General features: G+C 35.5%; 1 long non-coding RNA gene across 1 annotated transcript; it reads left to right on the plus strand.

Annotated features, from left to right (window-relative positions):
- Positions 1-5,012: 5,012 nt before the first annotated feature.
- Positions 5,013-5,407, plus strand: LOC113284653. Its single transcript, XR_003328294.1, has 3 exons — positions 5,013-5,063; positions 5,168-5,255; positions 5,377-5,407. It is a non-coding gene; the product is annotated as an uncharacterized LOC113284653 (long non-coding RNA).
- The last annotated feature ends 15,295 nt before the right edge of the window (positions 5,408-20,702 follow it).

The raw sequence follows: 20,702 nt of genomic DNA on the forward strand, positions 1-20,702 counted from the left end.
TGCACCCCTGTAGGACATCCCCTAACCAATAAGAGAGACATTGCTATCACCCTATAGGATTGTTTACTTAACACCAGCCATATGTCACACCATATTTCTTTAGAAATTGTTCAACCGGTGATTTTAGACGTCATGGTGTGGGGGAGAGTAAGAAACCTATGAGACGTATCCACTAGCTCATGGTTATGTCCATGTTAACACAAGCTAGCTATGGTTCTGCTAGGGTGTTTTCCGAGGGGTCGAGCCAAGTACAAAAAACTAAGAACAACACGGACCTGGGAAAGACACAAACATGTACGAGCTCTTTCAAACTAAAAATAAAATTCAATAAAGATCTGGTTCATTACACATGTACACGTATGGACATCCTGCTTTTCAATGTTTACTAAATTTGTGCCCGTGTGATACACCGGGTATTTTGTTTCTTTTAACTTGGTGCGCGGGCTTTCGTCCCATCCCCTAGCGATGGACTTTCGATTTGGTGTGAGTGGGATTCGTCCAACCTGGTGGAGATATATTTTTAGTTAGGTGTGGTCGGGCGAATACAGTAAATAATGGAGAAAAGATAAAAACAATATGCATATTTTACTAAATTTTTCAGCTATTATTTTTGCAGATATTTACTTTTTTGTCTTTTATTTTCGCAAAAAATATGTGTGAAATATGTAGGTTTTCTGCTTTTTAGTTTCTTTTTTCTTTGTATGCATTAATTTGGGAAAATAAGTCCTAACATGGCAAGTATTCGACTTCCAAATCGAATTTGGACTTCATAAAATATATTCTTTTTAGATTTTTGTTGTAAGATGATCAATAACAATTTATATGAGCAGGATGTGGGTGATACTAAATCCATCTGACTGTCATTTAAGTTATATAAAATCCATCTGATCGTTGTTTGCTTCCTGTTGAGACCATTGATCACGTTCTTGCAATTGTCTTCAATTCAATGTGTATTCTTTTTTTTCTTGTCTCTTTTTCCCAAACATCCATTAGTGATTTAGCTTTTGCTTGTCTCAGAGGAATTATGATTGAACATCCCAGTTTTTTTTCTATGAGTCATTCTTGTTTTAAGATTCATCGAGTGGAATCCTATTTTCACTTATTTCAATTCTGTTTGAGTTACTCTCCCTTGCATCAAATGTAGTTTCCTCGAAAAGAATGTCAAGCACTTCAAAAAGTCTTTTTTGAAGTGCTTTGACATTTGATAATGTCCTATTTTCACTTATTTCAACTACCTGATAAGTAATTGCTCTCAGAAAAAAAACCTCATTCACCTGCACATTATCAAATAGTATAACACATCCAGACTTTTCGATATTCCAGAAGATAAATTCTAGCATATTTATATCTACATGTGAATTAGAGGCATTTTAGATAAATAAAGTACACAACTATGAGTAGAAGTTCACAACCTAGTTAGTAAATTTGCGATTTATACTCGTATAATTCAAGAATCCTTCTATATCAACTGTATTTTCGGAACCCAGACTTGGATTTGTGAATTTCCATAAAACGATTTATATGAGTATTTATGAATTACTGAACCATACTGACCCCTATAATAATTTGCCACATTATCACCAAATTACCATCATCTATTACATTTTGACTTTTAAGAAATTACATACACCCTTCTTATCCCTATACCACTAATGTATATGTTAGATCTTGAACTTTTTCTGTATCCCGAATTTTTAACTAGGGTTCACAATACACCCGAAAGCTATAGAATTGACCCATGAAGCATATAAAAAGTCAAAACAAATAAAATAAAAAAGGACCACGATGCATATGGGTGATTCTACATTTACCCACGATTAGGAATCTGATGAACGAGGTAAAATCGCCCTTAGTTTGGTTCTTGAGGATTATTGGATTAACCACTCGGTACCTTTAGGATATTTGTGATGCATATACATAATATACAAAACTAAGTGTCAACAACTAATTAAGGACCGAAAGCCAATCCTAATATTATCATGTCCAAAATCTAGGTTATTAGAGAAGAACTTATTGTTCTTAATTTTGTAGAATCATATATTTTTATTTATTATTGGATAAAGAGTATCATTACAAAAAACTAGTTGGAAGTCTAACAAGCTAAGCTCCAGAAGATTAATTAGTTGAACAAGTTGCCGTGATAACCTAATAGCGAGCCTCATGGGGAGCCTAGACAAGGGAGCCGAAGAAGATAGGGGGCAGAGATATTTCTGCAATATTATGCTATTGGGGGATCGAATCTGGGTTGAACAGGTTGTCGTGCTAACCTACCAGCGAGCCGCATGGGGAGCCTAGCCAAGGGAGGCGAAGAAGACAGGGGCTTAAATTTTTGATGCCATATTACGCCATTGGTGACTCGAACCTGGGATCTCCTTTAGGGAACGGGGATGACCAGCTGAGCTAGGTGCCCCGATTGTTTTATTTTTTTGCATAAAAACACGTGTTGGTGTAGACAAATTTTCTTTTCTGTATAATGATATAGTCCATCGGGCAGATTTAGATTTAGAGAATGCTTAGGTCTAATATGTTTATTTTGGTTTGTGTACAAAACATTGGACCTCGAGGTCAAAAATTCTTAATTAAGGTCCCATCATCACTGATAAACTCTCCTTATCTATAAACGCCTCTTCTTATTTCCGGATGTTGGCATACTGCATTTACGGAGGAAGAGGTTAAGATTTTATTTGATGATATTTATCCAAAAATTAAAAAAAAAGAATAAGAAAAAAAAGAAAGATATATATGGATGAACAAAAAAATACCAATGAAGTTGCAAGTTGCAACCATCAAACAGATACCGATTTTAATGGGTTATTTCGATTTAGGATAATTTCTTAAATTTTGCCGGGATGCAGATCAAAAGCAAAATTATTTATGGCGGGATACTTCCCGCTCGGTCCTCCAATTTTCTGATCTATAAATAAAGCTCTAAAACCATCGACTTCGCCTCACAAGGTTCATATAGATCACCTCTGAAAGATGGTATTGTTCTTTCCCGATTTTTTTCAACTCTTTAATTTTCTTTAGTTCTAAAATTCGATTGTTTATCCCAATAAGAAGATCCTTTTTTTTCTAATGAATGCATCCTTTTTTTTTTGGATCTTCATTCTTCTTTGATCTATACTTTGGTCCATCCGTCGGCACTTGTTCTTTATTTGTTTTTCTTTGATTCACTCGTATTTTCGGTCACCTAGAAGGGATCTTTCATTCTTTGTTTCTTATGTGTTTTATTATGAGATGTCAAGGATGGAGGTCAGAGAGAGGTGGTTGTGGGTTGTCTTCTGTGATGTGTATATTATATAGTATGTAAGTGGAGATGAGGACATACTCTGGGTTGTTTCATCGATTCCTTTACAAGTTTTTTTTTTCTTTTCTTTTTTTGACCGACGATTCATTTACAAGGGTTAGTGGGAAAGGTATTTGAAGTTGTGAGCATATAGTAGAAAGAAAGAGGTTGAAAAACTCGTTTTTTGCATCTAGAAAAACTGGAAATATGTGGTGTTACGAAGTATCGCCTGGCAACAATATCGATGTGTATCTACGACCCTTAATAGATGAGCTAAAGGAGTTGTGGGAAGAAGGAGTGGAACCATATGATGCCTCAACAGAAAAACTTTCCGTATGCACGCAGCTGTATTGTGGACCATAAATGACTTCCCAGCATATGCTAATTTATCAGGATGGAGTATAAAAGGTTATTTATCTTGTCCAGTATGTAATGATGATCCACCATCCCGTGCATTGAGGAGTAAGATCGGTTATCTGCGTCACCGTAGGTTTTTTCCTCGCAAGCATCTGTGGCATACAAACAAACTTCATGATGGAAACAATGAGATTCACGGTCCACGAAAGAGTTGACAGGCATTCAACTTTTACAGCAAATGGACAAACTGGGAGTTAAAAGTTGTTTCGGAAAGAATCCGGATAAGGGAAGCAAGAAAAGAAGTCGTACCAAGAAAGAGCTGAGTTGGACAAAAAAGAGTATTTTCTTCGAGCTTTTATACTGGGCACATCTAAAAATTAGGCATAAAATTGATGTTATGCATGTTGAGAAAAACATATGAGATAACATTGTTGGAACATTATTAAATCAGTAACTAAAGAACAAAGATACATTTAAAGCTCGTTTGGATTTGGAAGTCATGAATATTAGACCGGAATTGCAACTTAACCGTGAAGGAGACAAATTTATAAAACCTCCGGCTTCGTATACTTTAACACTAGATCAAAGAAGAGAGTTTTGCAGGTTTCTGAAATCAGTGAAGTTTCCTGATGGATATGAAACTAACATAGCGAGGAGTGCTAACGTCGATGATGGAAATATATGCGGTTTGCAAAGCCACGATTGTCATGTTTTGTTACAAAAAGTTCTTCCCGCTGGAATTCGTCAATTTCTGCCTACAGATGTATGCACTGCCTTAATTGAGTTGAGTAATTTCTTTCATGATCTATGTGCAAAGACATTGAATGTGAGTCACTTGAAAGAAATGGAAAAAGGTATCGTTTTAATTCTTTGTGAGTTGGAAACAATATTTCCACCGCCCTTTTTTGATGTCATGGTTCATTTGGCTGTTCACTTACCCCGAGAAGCTAAACTTGTTGGCCCAGTTGGATATAGTTGGATGTATCCTATCGAAAGGTATGTTTAACTTTTACCACGTATACTTTAAATGAGTTTATTTTGTTTATATATGCTTGTGTCTTTCTCCAAATGCAAGTACTGTTTGAAGAGTTGTTTTTTTATCTAGGTACCTCGGGACACTTAAGCGTTACGTGAACAATAAAGCACGACCAGAAGGTTCAATAGCAGAAGCTTACATTATTAATGAAGCTTTGACATTTTTCTCATTGTATTTACATGGGATTGAAACTAAATTTAATCGCCCAGACCGAAATGATGATACATCAAATGATGGTCAACGACCCAAGGGAAAACTGTCTGTGTTTGCTCAGAAGGTTCGTCCCTTTGGTGAAAAAGTTATAAAATCACTGACCCTAGAAGAACGAGAACAAATACATTGGTTTATACTCGATAATTGTGACGAGGTGCGACCTTATATGGAGTAAGTGCCTCATCCTATCATCTGATAATTGTTGTTGTTTTTGTAGTACACTAAATATTTTCCTTGGCATCAAAAAGTTGTCTTATTTGTCTTTGACAATACAGTGAACATTTGAATGAGCTGAAAGCGGAATCAAATGACAACTTGCCACAGAGGCATCGAAAACTATTTCCTGAATGGTTTCGAAAGCGGGTAAGCAATTAATTTTTACTATTAAAAATCCTATATCATTATTGTAATACAATTAGTCTAATTTTTTCGTCATTGTTCTAACAATCCTATATCGTTATTGGTTTTTTCTGAAAATGTACAGATTGGAAAATTGCACTATGAAAAGTTTCCTGGGGCTACTGATGAATTTCATTCGTTAGCACAGGGAGTTGAATCTCGCGCAAAATCATATCCTGCTTGTATCTATTATGGAGTTCGATTCCATACCAAAGAACGTGAACTTCGTCGAACGACCCAGAATAGCGGATTGGTAGTAAATGGGGTACACAACAGTAAGCCAACTGAATTCTTTGGTATCTTGCAGGATGTTATTGAGATAAACTTTTTGTATAGCTACCGAGTTGTGTTATTTAAATGTGATTGGTTTGATATAACTCCTGGAAGGACGGGAATTCGAAAGGATTATGAGTTGACATGTATAAATACTAGTACATTGTGGTAAAAGAGTGAACCTTTCATTCTTGCATCACAAGTGTAACAGGTTTTCTACCTTGATGACTACAAGCATGGAGAAAATTGGAAAGTGGCTCAAAAAATGCATCATAGGCATATACGGGATGTTCCTGAAATGGATATCAAGGAAGCACAACCAAAAACAGAAGAAACTATTGATGAGGAAGATGCATATCACCAGAAGAAAGAGGGTCCGTTGCTTTTATCCACCGTTCAAGAAGATGATAATGGGGAGACTGTACTTCATAGAAATGATGATGTTGAACTCGAAATGTTGGATGCAAATCTTGTTCTAGTTGAAGATGACGATGAGGAGGAGGAAGAAGAAGTCGAAACATTATTTAACTACAACAATGATGTGGTAGAGCCTGAGGATATTGTGCCAGAAAATGATGACTCGTATCTAGAGTACTAATTCGTTACGGTTATTTTACTTGAAACTTAATATTCATTTCTAGTTACTTGAAACTCAGTAGATATTTATTCTAATGCTAATTTTTGCTCGAACCAATGAATTAATTTATGGCTATGGCTTTGTGTTATTATTATTTTGATTAAATTATTTTTATAATCTTATTTTTCAATTGGTTTATGAGTTTATTGGGATTTCGTATATATAATTTGTGGCTTTGTGTGAATACCAAGCACATCTGGACTTTTGGACCATTGAAAACATTTAAACGACCAGCTACCAACTTCATTTGAAGGATTTATATTTTGTTAGTGAAGTAAAAAATGTTATTTGGTGCAAGTAATATAGGTATAGATCAGTTTAAGTAAAACTAGCTGAACAAAATACTCAAATTTTTGTGCAGTGTCTTTATTATTCACAGGAGGTGACTTCTGCTCAATTGGTAAAGAAATGCTAGGAACGAAGATCGACAAACTCATATTATATGTCACCCATATATTTTTTAATGTCTAAAATTTTTTGGTTGTAAATCCATATTTCACTGACAACTATTTTTTGTCTCCGATGTATAAGTAATCCTAACAACAAATTATTTAGTCACCAGAAATTTTTTGTTGTGTTTAAAATATGGTCACTATAAATATATATTTTTGGAACTATTTTTGTTTGCGGCAAAAAAATCACTATAACATTGACGTTTAATTTCTCGCATAAAATTTATATCGTGGCGAAGTATTTTAGACGCCAAAACACTATGGCGACAAAGTTTCGTCTCGTCGCAGTTAAAAGTTACCAACGACCGTTGCCTATTGTCACCGCATATATATATTTAACGAGAAAACAAAATAGTGGTGACAAATTATGTTTTCTGCGACGGGTATCTATTATCATCAGTATAAATAAAATTCGTGACTCGCAAAATTCTCGCTGAACAAATCATTGGCGACAGAGGGAATTGCGACAAGTTTTTGTTGTCATCCATAATTTCGATGACAAATCTAAAGACGACATAGTTTTTTTGCCGCAAAAAGAATATTTATACTAACAAATTTTCAATTTGTCACACGTGAATATGTTTGATGACAAAAAAACTCTTTGATGTAAAAACATTTGTCACTAAATGCCCATTTTCTTGTAGTGTAAGATTGTACTACTTTTAAAAGAAACCAAAAGTAGATATGGTATACTGCTTAAATTGCCGCATCATGTTTTCCATCTCCAACTGATTCATCTTACATCAAGTGTTAGTAAATTTTTATAGGTAGGATACTGCTTAAAACTCAAAAGTGGTTCAGAAACACAACATTTCGATTAAGCTAGTGGATTGGTTGAAAATCTAGTGGAGTGGAGCCTTTATTTTAAGGTGAACAGTTTGTATACCATCTATCTGATCCATATTTTAAGGTGGAGTGGAGCCTTTATTTGACTAAGGATTGTTGGAGTCTGGTTTTAGGTCTCTCCTTGCAAATGTCGTAAAGAAGGTTGAAGATGCTCTTTAAGTGTTGGACAAAAAGAGAATCTTCATATTTTTTCTATGTAATGTTCTTCAATAGGTTTCCAAATAATCTTCTCTTTTTGTTTAAATTTACGTGCACCATGAAAATAGATCACATAGCGATGTGCCTTGATAGCCCTAGCATTAATATATCTATTGGAGATTCAGCGAAAAAAATATATATATATATATATCTATATTATAAAAAGAAGTGGTGTGTAGTCTTATAAATCCGACCATCGTTTTCGTAATCCCACGGCGCGGATCGGTTCGTTATATGTTGTATATAGGCGTCCGTCGGATTGTGCGATTTCCGAATTTGGTTATGTTTCCATAATAAGATTCCTTGACCATTATATATCGGGAAAAAAATACCACGTTAACTACGTTTCCTAATAAAAATATGGGAGAGGGATATATTCAAATTTCCTTATCTGACTACGTTTTGAGAGATACTTACGTTTCATCTACAAGGGAAAACAAAAAACAAGAAAGGAAACCAATGCAAAAATTTCGCAATTTTTTTTTTCAAAAAAAAATGTATACAGCCGTAGGACATTAGCACAATATCACAATATCTATATATGTACTAGGTATCAAGTTAAACTAACTAAGTTATGGCAAGGTAAAGTAAGGAATTGGAGAAAGTTATTGGACAGGAAGCTTCACCCGGGTGCAACCTGGTGCTTCATTCTCTTCCTTTCGCAGCAAATTAAGACAAAGCAAAAAGAAAATGTTACCAAATAGACACGAACTCAAAAACACGAATAGCACCCCATGAAATCATCTCTTACAAATTAAATACCCAATGACATAATTTAATTTTCAATTTAAAGAAAGCACGAGGAGCAAGCATAAAACCTTTCCCAAAAACATTAAAAAATGAACAACCTAAAAGTTTGATTCGGTCAATCAGACTTTGAGGATGCAAATGTACAAATTGTTGAATAGAGACAAAGTTGTACAACAAAATGGACAAACAAACTCGGTGTAGTTTACTAATATTCTATGTACAATTTTAGAACCATGTATAGAGATATTAGATTCACGCATATTACAAATTAGCCTTGGGACAGATCCAAACACTTGGCCATTCTGCCGCTTGGACCGTTAGTTCGCGAAATGTACATCCGTCCGTTGTATATATGACGGGGATTTTATTATTTTGGACGTTCGGGATTGATGTCACGATATAAGAATATATGACTTTGAAGTAATAATAAGGATGTTATAAAAAGAAGTGATGTCTGTCTTGGGTAATAGATGGTCCTTGATTTCGGCAATCCGACGGCTGGGAAAGATAGTTGGCGAGATTTCTATCCATCCGTTCGTTTTAGACATATAATTTTGAGAGATATTTACGTCCGTAGGTTCGTGAGATGATCTTCTTTTAATATTTTGTTTTAGACGGCAGGGATAATGCCCCGGCCCGGTGCAAAACGAGACTCAACATTTCTTTATGTGACTCGAATCAACATTTCCTAATGCGTGTCGGTTTCCTTAAAAGTTTTCATGCACTGACTATAAATATCCTTTCTGATTTTACAAAAAAAACAAATATTAATTTGAAGACTCTATTGATTTTACCTAATCACGGCTAATTTTAATGCGGATATCATATTTGCCTTTAAATTTTCTAATCCACGGTTGGGGCTTTAGACCCCGGCCCCATCCGGCTACTATGACCCACCTAATTGAACACACTATTGTGACCCGACTAACTAACACGGTATAATATGACACGACCAACTAAATATCAGGACCGTTGTGGTATTGACCGGACTAACTAAATATACTTCCGACTATTATAGATGGACTAAAATATGGGAAGGCACTGGCCGACCGACCAAACAATAAACAGAACTCTAAAAGGTTGAGCCCGGGCCGTAGGCCGGGGAGATACCTAGTATATATATATCTATGCTTGATAGCGGCATCTTCACTCTCTTCCTGGTCCATAGATCTTGAAACACTGCACTTAGGTTCAATATTCCTTTCAATATATAAAATTTTAATTAGTTGCTGCAATGTTCCTCGACGCTTTATATTAAAGTAAGTGGCCCGGCACCTATATTTTCCGAGGAATACATAAAATAGAATATTATGCATGTTGTCGTGTACACCCAAATACTCCCAACTTAGCAATTCCGATATGAGGAAGGTAATGAGGACTGACAGGCCGTAACGACATGTTGTCAACCATTGCTTTTACTTTTTGATATCAAAGATTTTTTTCTTCGTTCCTGCCTTATCTGGATTAATGATCATTATTTTTGTATGGTGCAGGTAGTAGCATTAGTTCATTAGACACTCAGTTATTCTAAAACAGGTACTACTCTTTCAATTCAGTTTCGGTAGTATAGACGTAAAATCTTCTACATTTCTACTGGTATGTTGCAAATAATTATTTAAACTTTTCATTTGTGCCACCTTTACGTTTTCTTGTGAACTTTCTTTGTTTAAGATTGATTTGCCATTTTAAGATTTCATCCATAAAAAAAAAAAAAACAGATACTTTGTTAGCCAGCACTCTCTAAAATGTAGTTTGCCTCTATCTTAATTTTAAACCCGTATATATCAAATGCATAGAGATCATGCTTAGTGGTAATTTACTTTGTTTGGTAATTCGCAGTAGTTAGCACACTTTTGTTACAAATTACCCACGCCTTGTATTTGTTTTACTGTACAGTAGTTCTCTATGGAGAAGAAAGAAGATGAGAAAGCCAATAGTGATGCTCAGCGTGAGAAAGTAATGTTGGTTATCCTCATAAGTCAATAGCTTTACCTGTAGGAGATTACAATGCATATTCTATGGCTACATTAGTTGGTTGGTTGGTACAGTGGAGAAAACTTAATAGTTCACCTCTTACACTGCACTTGTTTTTTTTTGTGATGAAGGTGTGAAGTCCTGGTTCCATTCTTTAACTTTATGTAAAAGAAATTTTAGTCTCGACTTGAAAAGATAAACATTGCTAGCAATTCAGAGCTTTGGAAAATTTCACCAGTCAAAGTAAAAGTATAGGGTATAGGGTCTTGTCCATCTAGTGCACTTTTCAGCTTCCTTTATTCATATCTGTGTAGGCATTATTGTGTTATTGAATTTTCAATATCAATATTGTGGTGTTTAGTATTTGTGACAATTGAAATCTGGAGACCCTAGTTTGAATTCAGTAAACATTACATTAGCCACTGGAATGTTGGAACATCTACTTCCCCTGCCTTTCTCTGATCAACCCGAGTGATGCCATGAGTAAGTTAAAATCATAATTGTGTGTTTAGGAAGAAACACTCTCATGCCCATATCAGAAGCACATAAGAGACTCATTTGCTCTAATATGAGGGTGTGAAGTCCTAGTTCCCCTCTTTTGCCACATAATATTGCTCAATGTAATTGACAGGGATTCTTGATTTACACTTTGGTCATTCAACATGTCATACCTTATTGATTTACGCTTCAGTTTCATTTTTATTTCCTTACCTTGAATTAGTATATATGTTTCCTCTTGCTGCAGTTTCATTATCATGACTTCATAATATTTTTGTTGAACATTTGTAGACAAATACTATATATGTGATGTTGTGTATTCTCATACGATGGGGTTTATGTGTCCGTACCGCAACATAAGATATTAGACAAGTGATTACCGAAGAGTACCTCCAACGACAAAAGAAGAGAAGTTTAATCAAGCCCATGGTCGATTGAGGAATGTGATTGAGAGAGCATTCGGGGTATTGAAAGTAAGATTTCCCGTCTTAAGTAAAATGCCTTTTTACTCATTTGAGACGGAGTAAGAAGGCATAATGCATGTCAATACATAAATTTCTACGTCATAATGCATTGGATGATTGGTATTTAAAGAATATGAGAACGAGAAATTTGATATGAATGACACGTAGGTGGAAGTGGAAGCGGAAACGGAAGAAAATGAACAATTTACGTGATGAGATAGCTAGTCTCCTTTGTATTTTATGTTTGTAAGAATTAAATCTTCAGATGTATTGTTTTGTAATGTCTAATATGTTTAATTCCATCAAAACAAGGTTGCTTAGAGTGCAATGGAATAATTTGTGATGTTTTAATAGTGGTAAATGTTTATGATATAAAATGTGCACAAGGACATCTTTTGTCCAAAAAAGATTCAGTCAGCTGAGTCAGGTCTGACTCACAAAACAAACATATTTTCTTACTCGAACCTTAGTGAGTCAGATCCAGAGTCCGCAAACCCGATTTGCAAACCCCAACAATATGGCTTTCGCAAAATGACAAGATTCGCAAACTCTAGTGATATGACTTCGCGAACTGTCAGCCGTTTGCAAACCTGTCTAGTTCCAATATTAGCAGAAGTCACGTACTAGTATCTACATGTTTATGTAACGTGAACACTTTGCATACATAAAAGGTGGGTCTCCCTCCATATTAAGGTAATCCACAACATGGTTTTACGTTGCCTAGCAAGTGGGTGTTGAGTTTCCCATGGACGGTTGTAATAGTGCTTGCACATACGCAAAATTAAGCTGAATATGAACTGCTCAATCAAAAGCCAATTAGAAAAGAACGATTTTTTGCGGACCATGGTTTTTTTTTGGATCATGGTTTTATTTTGGGTAAAGACATTATAAGTAAACCTAGGTCACCCCTTATCTAGATATTTATGTAGTTGCAGGAAATCCTACACTACACTCTTCATGTGATTTCATTATTAATCAACTCATTTTAGGTTTATATTCTTAATTTTATTGATTAATCTCTGGATGTTCTTACAAGAAAAGATAAAGAACTCAAGAATGATCTCTTCTCTAAACTTTCTCTCTCCTATTTACTTGTTTCTTACTCAAAAAAGATCCCCCATCTCTTTACAATTCCAATGACTATTTATAAGGAAATACATAGTGGATGACAGCTAATCTGTCCCTTATTTTCGGGTATGGTTTGCGACATTCTCGCAACCTTACAGATGTTAATTTCGCAAACTCTCTAATTTTCGCAGGGTTATCATATCTTTCTCGTGATCTTAGCTGACGTCATTTATTTTATCATTTCTGAAATTGTTCTGCGACGGTGTTGTAATGTGTCATTGATAATTTAGCTGAAACATTGTCATTGCGAGATTCTGATCCTACATCTTGCCTCTTCTCATATCTTCTCTACAAAGTAGAGAATGATGTGAGAAATGCCGCAGCTGTTCATCTTTTCGTATTCTACATTTATCACACGTATTCTCTCTTCCATTTATTTCTTGACACGTCTTCTGTAACCGCTGCTTTTCAACCGCTCACGTTTTTTCGTCTTAATGGTGTTTATTTCTTCGAGTAAAAAATCTCCTTTATATACTCATCTTCCCCCCTTTTTCCAATTTTCTTTTTACTTTCTCTTCTATTTTTATTCTCTCATCTCTGCAACTATGTTATTCTTCTGCAAATTCTGCTGCTGTAATTTTTTCTTCCTTCAACCCTTTTACTTTATATACATTACCATACTCTATATTCAAACATGGCTCCAAGTGGTCATAGATATGAGAAGAATTTACAAGTCGTCCAAAAAGATCTTGCTGATAAAGGTTTCACACTCTCTACCATTCCTGGTGAGAATGCCAAATCAATTCTTTCTGTCAAGCTTTTCTTTGATCAATATTGTGATGATCAATCAATCATAATTTCGCTAGGTGATATTCTCGCAGGTCTCCCTATTCCTCTTTATAACCCCGATCTTTCTTTATTTTATGAAATTCTCGCTCATTTGGGACTTTCGCGAGCCATCTTCCAACTGAGTGGGGACTGCATCCGTCTGATGCTAGAGTTCGTTAATCGTGGTGCTAGTAGTGGATCTATGTATTCCAAATAACTTAGGGATCCAAAATTCGCAAACCTAGAGATAGTTGTTGAGAAGTATACAATAGCGAATTTCTTTGAGAACTATGAACTTATCTCCATGAAGAAAGAGAATACTCGCTGGGGTATTCGCTTAAAAAGGAAAGATAACATTGATGAAGCCAAAATTCTTATGCAATATATTGATTGGCATTCTGGTAAAAAAACAACTCCTCACCAATCCAAAGATGATAAATGGTGTGTTTTTGCTTTAATGCTAAAAGGACCCTACATTGCTGGGTCAAATATTCTTCCTGCGAATCTCGCTGCTTATCAACCTTGGGTTTTCTCTTGGTCTGAGAAGGAGAAAGAGGTATGTTTTTCCCCTTTAACTCATTTTATATTTCTTTATTGATATTTTCTATTCTGTTCGCTAACTCTTGCGACATTCCACAGATCCAAAAACTGAAAGATAGTTATAACAGGACTGGGAAATCTAGTACTCTATTAGCTCTTCGCTCATACACAGATGAGGTAAGAAATTTTCCCTTATGATTTTAAATAGTACTGTTAGTTCCATGCTTCCATTTATTATTTATATCTGTGTGTGAAGATTATTGATGAAGTAGAAGAATCTGCTGATGTTGCGAAGATTGGTGATAAAGGTAAAGGTGCTCTTCGCAGGGAAAAATCAACTGGTCCTCCTCCAAAGAAAAGGAAAGTTCTTTCTTCTTTCCATTCAAATATCCCTCCTCATGAAAATTCTGAAAGTGATAAGGGTGATGAGGACAACGATGATATTGCTGCAAGTGAAGATTCTCCACCTGAATCTTCTATGGCTAAGTTATCTGGTCTCTTTTCTGATTCTCTACAAGGAATGGGAGATAGCCAATTCGCAGATACCTGCAAAGCTCTCGCTACCCTTTGCGATGTTCCTTTACTGGATGATGATAGCTCTCTTCGTGGGTTTGTAGATCAGTGACTCCCGATTTTTTGCATTCTCTCAATAGTCTGGTATATTTTTATCCTTTTACTTCTTCATTGTTATAATTCAAAACTTCTTTCTACATTAATATTTTTTATATCTTTTCGCAGGATGGAAAAGCTTCTTTTGCTGTTGCCTCAGATCTAGAGAGAAGACGCGAAAATCTTGAAAAGAAGAATCTTCAATTTTGCAAAAAGAATGAAGAATTGGAAGCTGAAGTTAAAGGTCTTCGCGAGAAAAATAGACAATTAGAAATTGATTCTTCTTCGTATAAGAACAAAATTTCTAGTCTTAAGCAAGCTAATAATCAGCTTTACGGTATGTTACTTTTCTCTTTTCTCTTTATTCATTCATCATGTTGTTTTATCTTATTTAAACGATCCTTTTTGCAGACATTTATGGTCTTTCTGATGAGGCTACCATTCTTCGCTCATTTCCTAATGCCTTGGATAATGATACCCTTCTTGAGCGTCTTAACAATTCCTTAAATAGCTTCTCAAATGATATAATTTCTTCTCTTTCTCTATATGATCTTAGATCTAAATTTCGCCTCTTAGAAATTGATCACAGATCTAGTTTCGTCTTAGCAAATCGATTTAACCGTCTCCTTCTTGATTCTAAAGAGAAAACCAATGAATTAAAAACCAAAATTAGTGGTCTCATAGATGATAAGGATCGCATCTCTGATCAAGGTGCCAAGGCTCTGGCGAGGTTCTAAGAGGCTCTTCTTGAAGTTCAACTTGAATGAGATGAAGCTAACCGCAAAAATAGCGAACTCTGCGAAAGGGAAAATCAAATTCGTTCTCGTCTTCTTATAAGTAGTGAGAATGAATTTGTTTGGGCTGCGAAAATCTTAGATGATGCTAGAAAAGACTTAGGTGTAAATGTTAGTCTTCAAGTTGAGCATACAGCCTTGATTAGAGATATGATTTCTGACAGAGAAGGTTACTAACTGCTCTTCTTTACTAATTTTTTGTTTCTTATGAATTCTCATCAAGTTAATAATTGATTTTCTTTTGCTCGAAGATTCTGAAAATAGATATCTCGAAAAGATTGAGGAACTCGAAGCTGAAAAGGAGGAACTCGCAAAGAATCTTTCTTCTCGCAACGACAAATATTCTAGATTAAAGAATCAAATCAAGATCACTGTTACGAATTTTCAGAATGATGCTATGCGTTTTCGCAATCAAACTATCCAAATGGTTTGTGATGATCATAATATCCCACATTCTGATTATCCTTGTCTTTTGGAAGAAATCCCACAAAATACTCCCAAATTGATTATCTCTGATAGCGAAGATGACGATGAAGAATCTGATAGTGATGGAAGTTCTGATGGTGATGAAGATTATGACGCAGATGAAGAATGAAACAAGTCTGATGAAGATAATGAAGGATTAACCAAGAAATAGTATTTACTTCTTTCTTTGATTCTTTGTAATACTTGTACATTTATTTCTTCTTTCTGTATGTTTGTGTTTCTTTCATTTTGACCTGCATAAATTAAAACAATTCTTCTTTGCAATACAGTTAATCAATATAATCATTAATTCTTGAATTTTTGAGTAAATCTCTTATATGGAGACAAATAACATTTTCTAATTTCATACATTCCCATACTTGCCTTTGTTATTTGAATCCAAATGAGAGATTTCATAAAAAATTTCTTATTGTATAACTTCGCAACCTTTTGCGAAGTGAATTTTGTTTCTTTTCAAAATCTCATTCCTGTGTGGTCTTATTTTTCCTTCCTAATTAAAGGTCTTATTATGCCACCTCTTGTCATTGTGACAAAGTCGCAGGACGTCCTTGCACTTTCATGCAAAAACCCATTGATCTTGCCTTAACTTTTTCTTTTGTATTATGGCCTCTTCAGGAATGTTGCGACAATATGACAGGCCTAAATATTCTTGCGAAAACGAAGCCCCATGACATTGTCGTCTTACGACGAAATCGCAGGACGTCTTCGCACTTTCATGCGAAAACCCATTGATCTCGTCTTATCCTTTTCTTTTGTATTATTGCCTCTTCAGGATTGTTGCACAAATATGACATGTCTTAATATCCTTGTGAATAAGAAGCCTCATGACATTTGCGTCTTAAGACACTTATCATCTCCCTAATGGAGGGTGCCACCCTTATCTTCCCCCTGGTTGCCCCTTCAAGGAGGCGTACATCTACCATACAAGGTTAGCTCCTCCCATATAGTCTTAACAACAACCAGTTGTTTTCGCAGCCTCTTATCCCTTTTACCTATAGGGTTTATGGTTACGAGACTGCACCCTAAGTGGGGTTTTCTTCAGGCCAAGTTCAGTATAAGCCAAGACTTGTCAAGAATGGCAAAGTACGCTTCAAACGTCTCTGGCACTCTTGACTCAACCGTGTACCTCGGCGCCTTGATCAGATCTGCACTCATTCGGAGAGTCCTTATTACCTTAGTCGCCCAACCTAAGTCATATGCTTAAGTTGAGAATCTAAGGTGCCTCTCTCAGATGGGCTTCATTGACCCCAAATCTACATGATTCAGGTTCCGGTAGCGGTGTAGCCTTTCCCTGAGTCATGCAATAGGTACCCCCTTATATGACGTACTTTAGGTCTTACATTTGCCTCTTGCGAAATTGTATTCGCGAACTAGGGTGTACGCCATAAAGGTTCGCCTCTTTCTCTTTTGTCTTTCTTCTCTGATTATTTTCTGTAAAATTTATTATCTCTGCGAGAGTCTCACAAATTATTATATTGTATCTGAATTTCGCAATCTCAATTTTGTTTTTCAATCAAATGTATTTTTGACAATTTTACTTATTGCGAGATTATCGCAACAACTTAATCATTCATACATTTCTTGTTTTTATTACCTTTGCCATCCTCTGCTTCTTTATTATTTTCTGCTACTGCTTCCTTGGTAGTGGTATGTTCATCATTTTTATTCTGAGTTAGCATTAATTTCGCAACATATCTTCTCCTTTCCTTTCGATTGTATCCACCATCAACCTCTCACTTCTTTGTACATCTTTGGTTTTGTGTCGCCAGTTTTCCTTCTTGTTTGCTCTTCCTTCGCAAGATTCTATCTCAGTTTTGTAACATCTCTTTCCTTCGACCCAATCTCCCTTTATGATTCCTACACCATTGGGGTGAGGTAATTTGATGCATTGGTGGAAAGTTGAAGCTACACCTAGAATCCCATGTAGCCAAGGTCGACCAATTAACGCATTGTAGGGTGATTCTACATCAACGACACAGAATGAGATTTCAGAAGATATTCCCTTCAATGGAATTTGCATGGTAACCTCCCCTTTAGGCTTGTTAGCAGTACCATTAAAACCATATATCTTATATGTTGATGGTATAAGATCATCATCTCTTCCACCCATGGTTTTATAAGTATGATAAAATAAGATGTTCACAGAGCTTCCAGTATCGACTAGAATTCTATTGATTGCCCATGAATCTTTAGCTTCATCATCCTCATCTTCTTTCGGTTTTGGATTAATTTCTAATTTTATTACCAATGGATTGTCATGCACTGCTCTTCTCCTTCGGGAATTTCTTCTGCAGTAAAAGAAATGATATGTTTCTGCCATTCCTCTAGTGGCGAGATTTTCGCAATATTCATAATTTCTCTTCCATCATTATCTCTTGCGAACACTCTACTCAAAACATTATCATGAAAATCTTCAATTGTCTTATATGATTGTACGGTCGAGTGACAGAATAGATTTTTTGCTTTTGCACCAACTTCTATGAAGAATGTTTCTTTCTTTTTCATCGTATTCACTTTGTGATGTTCTGGTGGCGGTGGTAATAGTTGAGATTGCGGATGCCCTACCAGAAAGTCGTTTAGTTTTCCTTGATATATCATTCTCAAAATAATTCTTTTACATTTCTGCAATCGTTTCTGGTATGTCCATCAAGATTATAGATTCCCATATCTTCTCCACAATTGCATTTAGAGGTGGCATCTTGATTTTTCCCCATATTACCTTGTGACTTCCTTGTTCTTTATTATAGTTTTGTCTTTGAGATCCATAAGTTTCTTGGCGGTTGATCGAGCCTTTGAATCTTGTTATTTCCTCCACGATTGTAGAAATTTCTTTCTCTTTCATACTCTTCTTGATCTCCGCTCCCCATAGCTACCAATTTCTGCTGATTGTTACTTGTCACCTTCTCTTGTTGTACCTGCGAAGTATTCGCCACTGTGTTTATTAGATTGGGTAATAAGCTTGCATTCGTTGTTTGTGAACTGGTGTTCGCAACTGGATATGATTCCATTTCATTTTGCCTTTCCTCTAGAGCAATGTATTCTTCTTGAAGTTCTCGCAATTCAGTCATTGTAATCGTATTCTTGACTCCGAAAATTTGGACATACAATAGGTTTGTTGCAAACATAGCATTGATAAATGATAATATGAGATATCTCTCATCTACACGGCCATCCATTTCGCTACACATAGTTCTCCATCTTTTAGTCAAGTGTTTCAAACTTTCGCCAATCCTTTGTTTTAATCCAAACACATCTTCTATATCAGGTCGTGAGGAATTATTACTTATATATGCTCCCAAGAATGTAGTCTACAAATGATTGAAGGAGGTTATTGTATTCTTTGGTAAACCTTCAAACCATTTTAAAGCTTTTCCTATTAAGCTGGATGCTAAATATTTGCACAATACCGCATCATGATTTTCCCATTCTAACATGCACCTCACATAGGCTTTAATGTGTTGAATTGCACAAGTTGTTCCATCAAAAATGCTGGTTAATGCGGGAAAATTGCATTTCGGTGGTATTCCTCCTAATTGTACTTCCCTTGTAAATGGAGTTTTCGCAGCTTCTTCTATTGCTTCATCCAATTGTCTTCTACCTACTTCTCCTCTGTTATTTAGCATTCCTCTCATTTCTTCTAATTCTTTCAAGATTTGTTTATTTACACCTGAATCTTGATCAATTGGTCTCTTTAATTTTGCTTCTCTTCTTCTGCGTTCACGTCTATCTTCTCTTGAGAAATTTTGCATCTCTTCTTCATTATCCTCATCTCGTCTTCTTCTGCGATTTTCTTCCTCATCTCTATCTTGAATTCGCAAATGATGATGTCTTTCATTTCCCCCTCCATAATTTTGTTCATTTATTATTAATTCAATTCGCTGTCTTTCAGCCATTCTTTTTACTCTATCATACTCCTCATTGAGATTATCGTTATTCCGATTTTGTGTACGTCTTCTTTCTCGATTGTCATGATTGTTATGGCGAATTGTCTCCTGAAGCTCTTGTTCTTCCATTTCCGCTCTCAATCTTTCACGTTCGCAGATTAAACGTGCTTGTTCATCATAATGTCTTTCAATTTCTTCTTCAATTGTCTGCTGATTTCTTTGAGTTTCTGTCACATGTAAAATTCTTCTTCCTTCCTCTTGATTTCCTTCGCCATCTTGGTTATTTTTTCCCTTATTTTGCCCGTTCTCTTGATTTCCTCCAATTTTCCCATCATCAAAAGTTTCATTTTGTGGAACGTAACGATCATCAATTCTTTCTCTATTTTCGCGATATTCTTCATTAGGATTTGATATTTCTTCTTGAATATTGTTTCCAGCATTGATTGTGGGTGAATTTCGCCTCATTTCTCTTCTAGTCGATCTTGAATATGATTTTGTAATACTTCTTGATCTTCTATTCTGTAGTCTTATATTCTCCATCCTTAATTCGTGATTTTTCCTTGTTAAATTTGCACGCTCTTCTGCTTCAGCTCTTCTTTCTTCATGTATTCTTCGTCTCAATGTTTCTAACGCTCCAATTTCCTCACCTTCATGAATTATTCCTTCATCTCCTTCTTGATTTCTCTCTTCCTGTCTATAATTTCTGTTTTGTTGATTTTCTTCTATTTCTTCTGCTGAATTTGATCGCCAAGTGTGTATGCTCACCCTGTCATAATCTGTATTCCTCTCTTGAACTAGTGTTTGTTGAATTGGCGGTTGAATTTGATTTTCTCTATTATTTCTCATTCTAGTAGATTCTCCCATTTCACTTCTTTCTCTTCTGACAATTCTTTTACTTTTTCTAATAGTAGTCGGTTGTTCGGATGTATTTCTTCTTCTAGCCATTTCTTCAATGCTAACAGTATTACAAGAAATTATGAAAAATTCTTAATCAATCACTTTAAATTTTCACAAATCTCAATATCAATCTTTACCCTTTTCTAGAATAATCTTCAACTTGTCCCTGTTTCTAGCGCCATTATGTAGTTGAAGGAAATCCTACACTATACT

Source organism: Papaver somniferum, chromosome 5 (genome assembly GCF_003573695.1).
Source record: "Papaver somniferum cultivar HN1 chromosome 5, ASM357369v1, whole genome shotgun sequence".
NCBI lineage: Eukaryota > Viridiplantae > Streptophyta > Magnoliopsida > Ranunculales > Papaveraceae > Papaver > Papaver somniferum.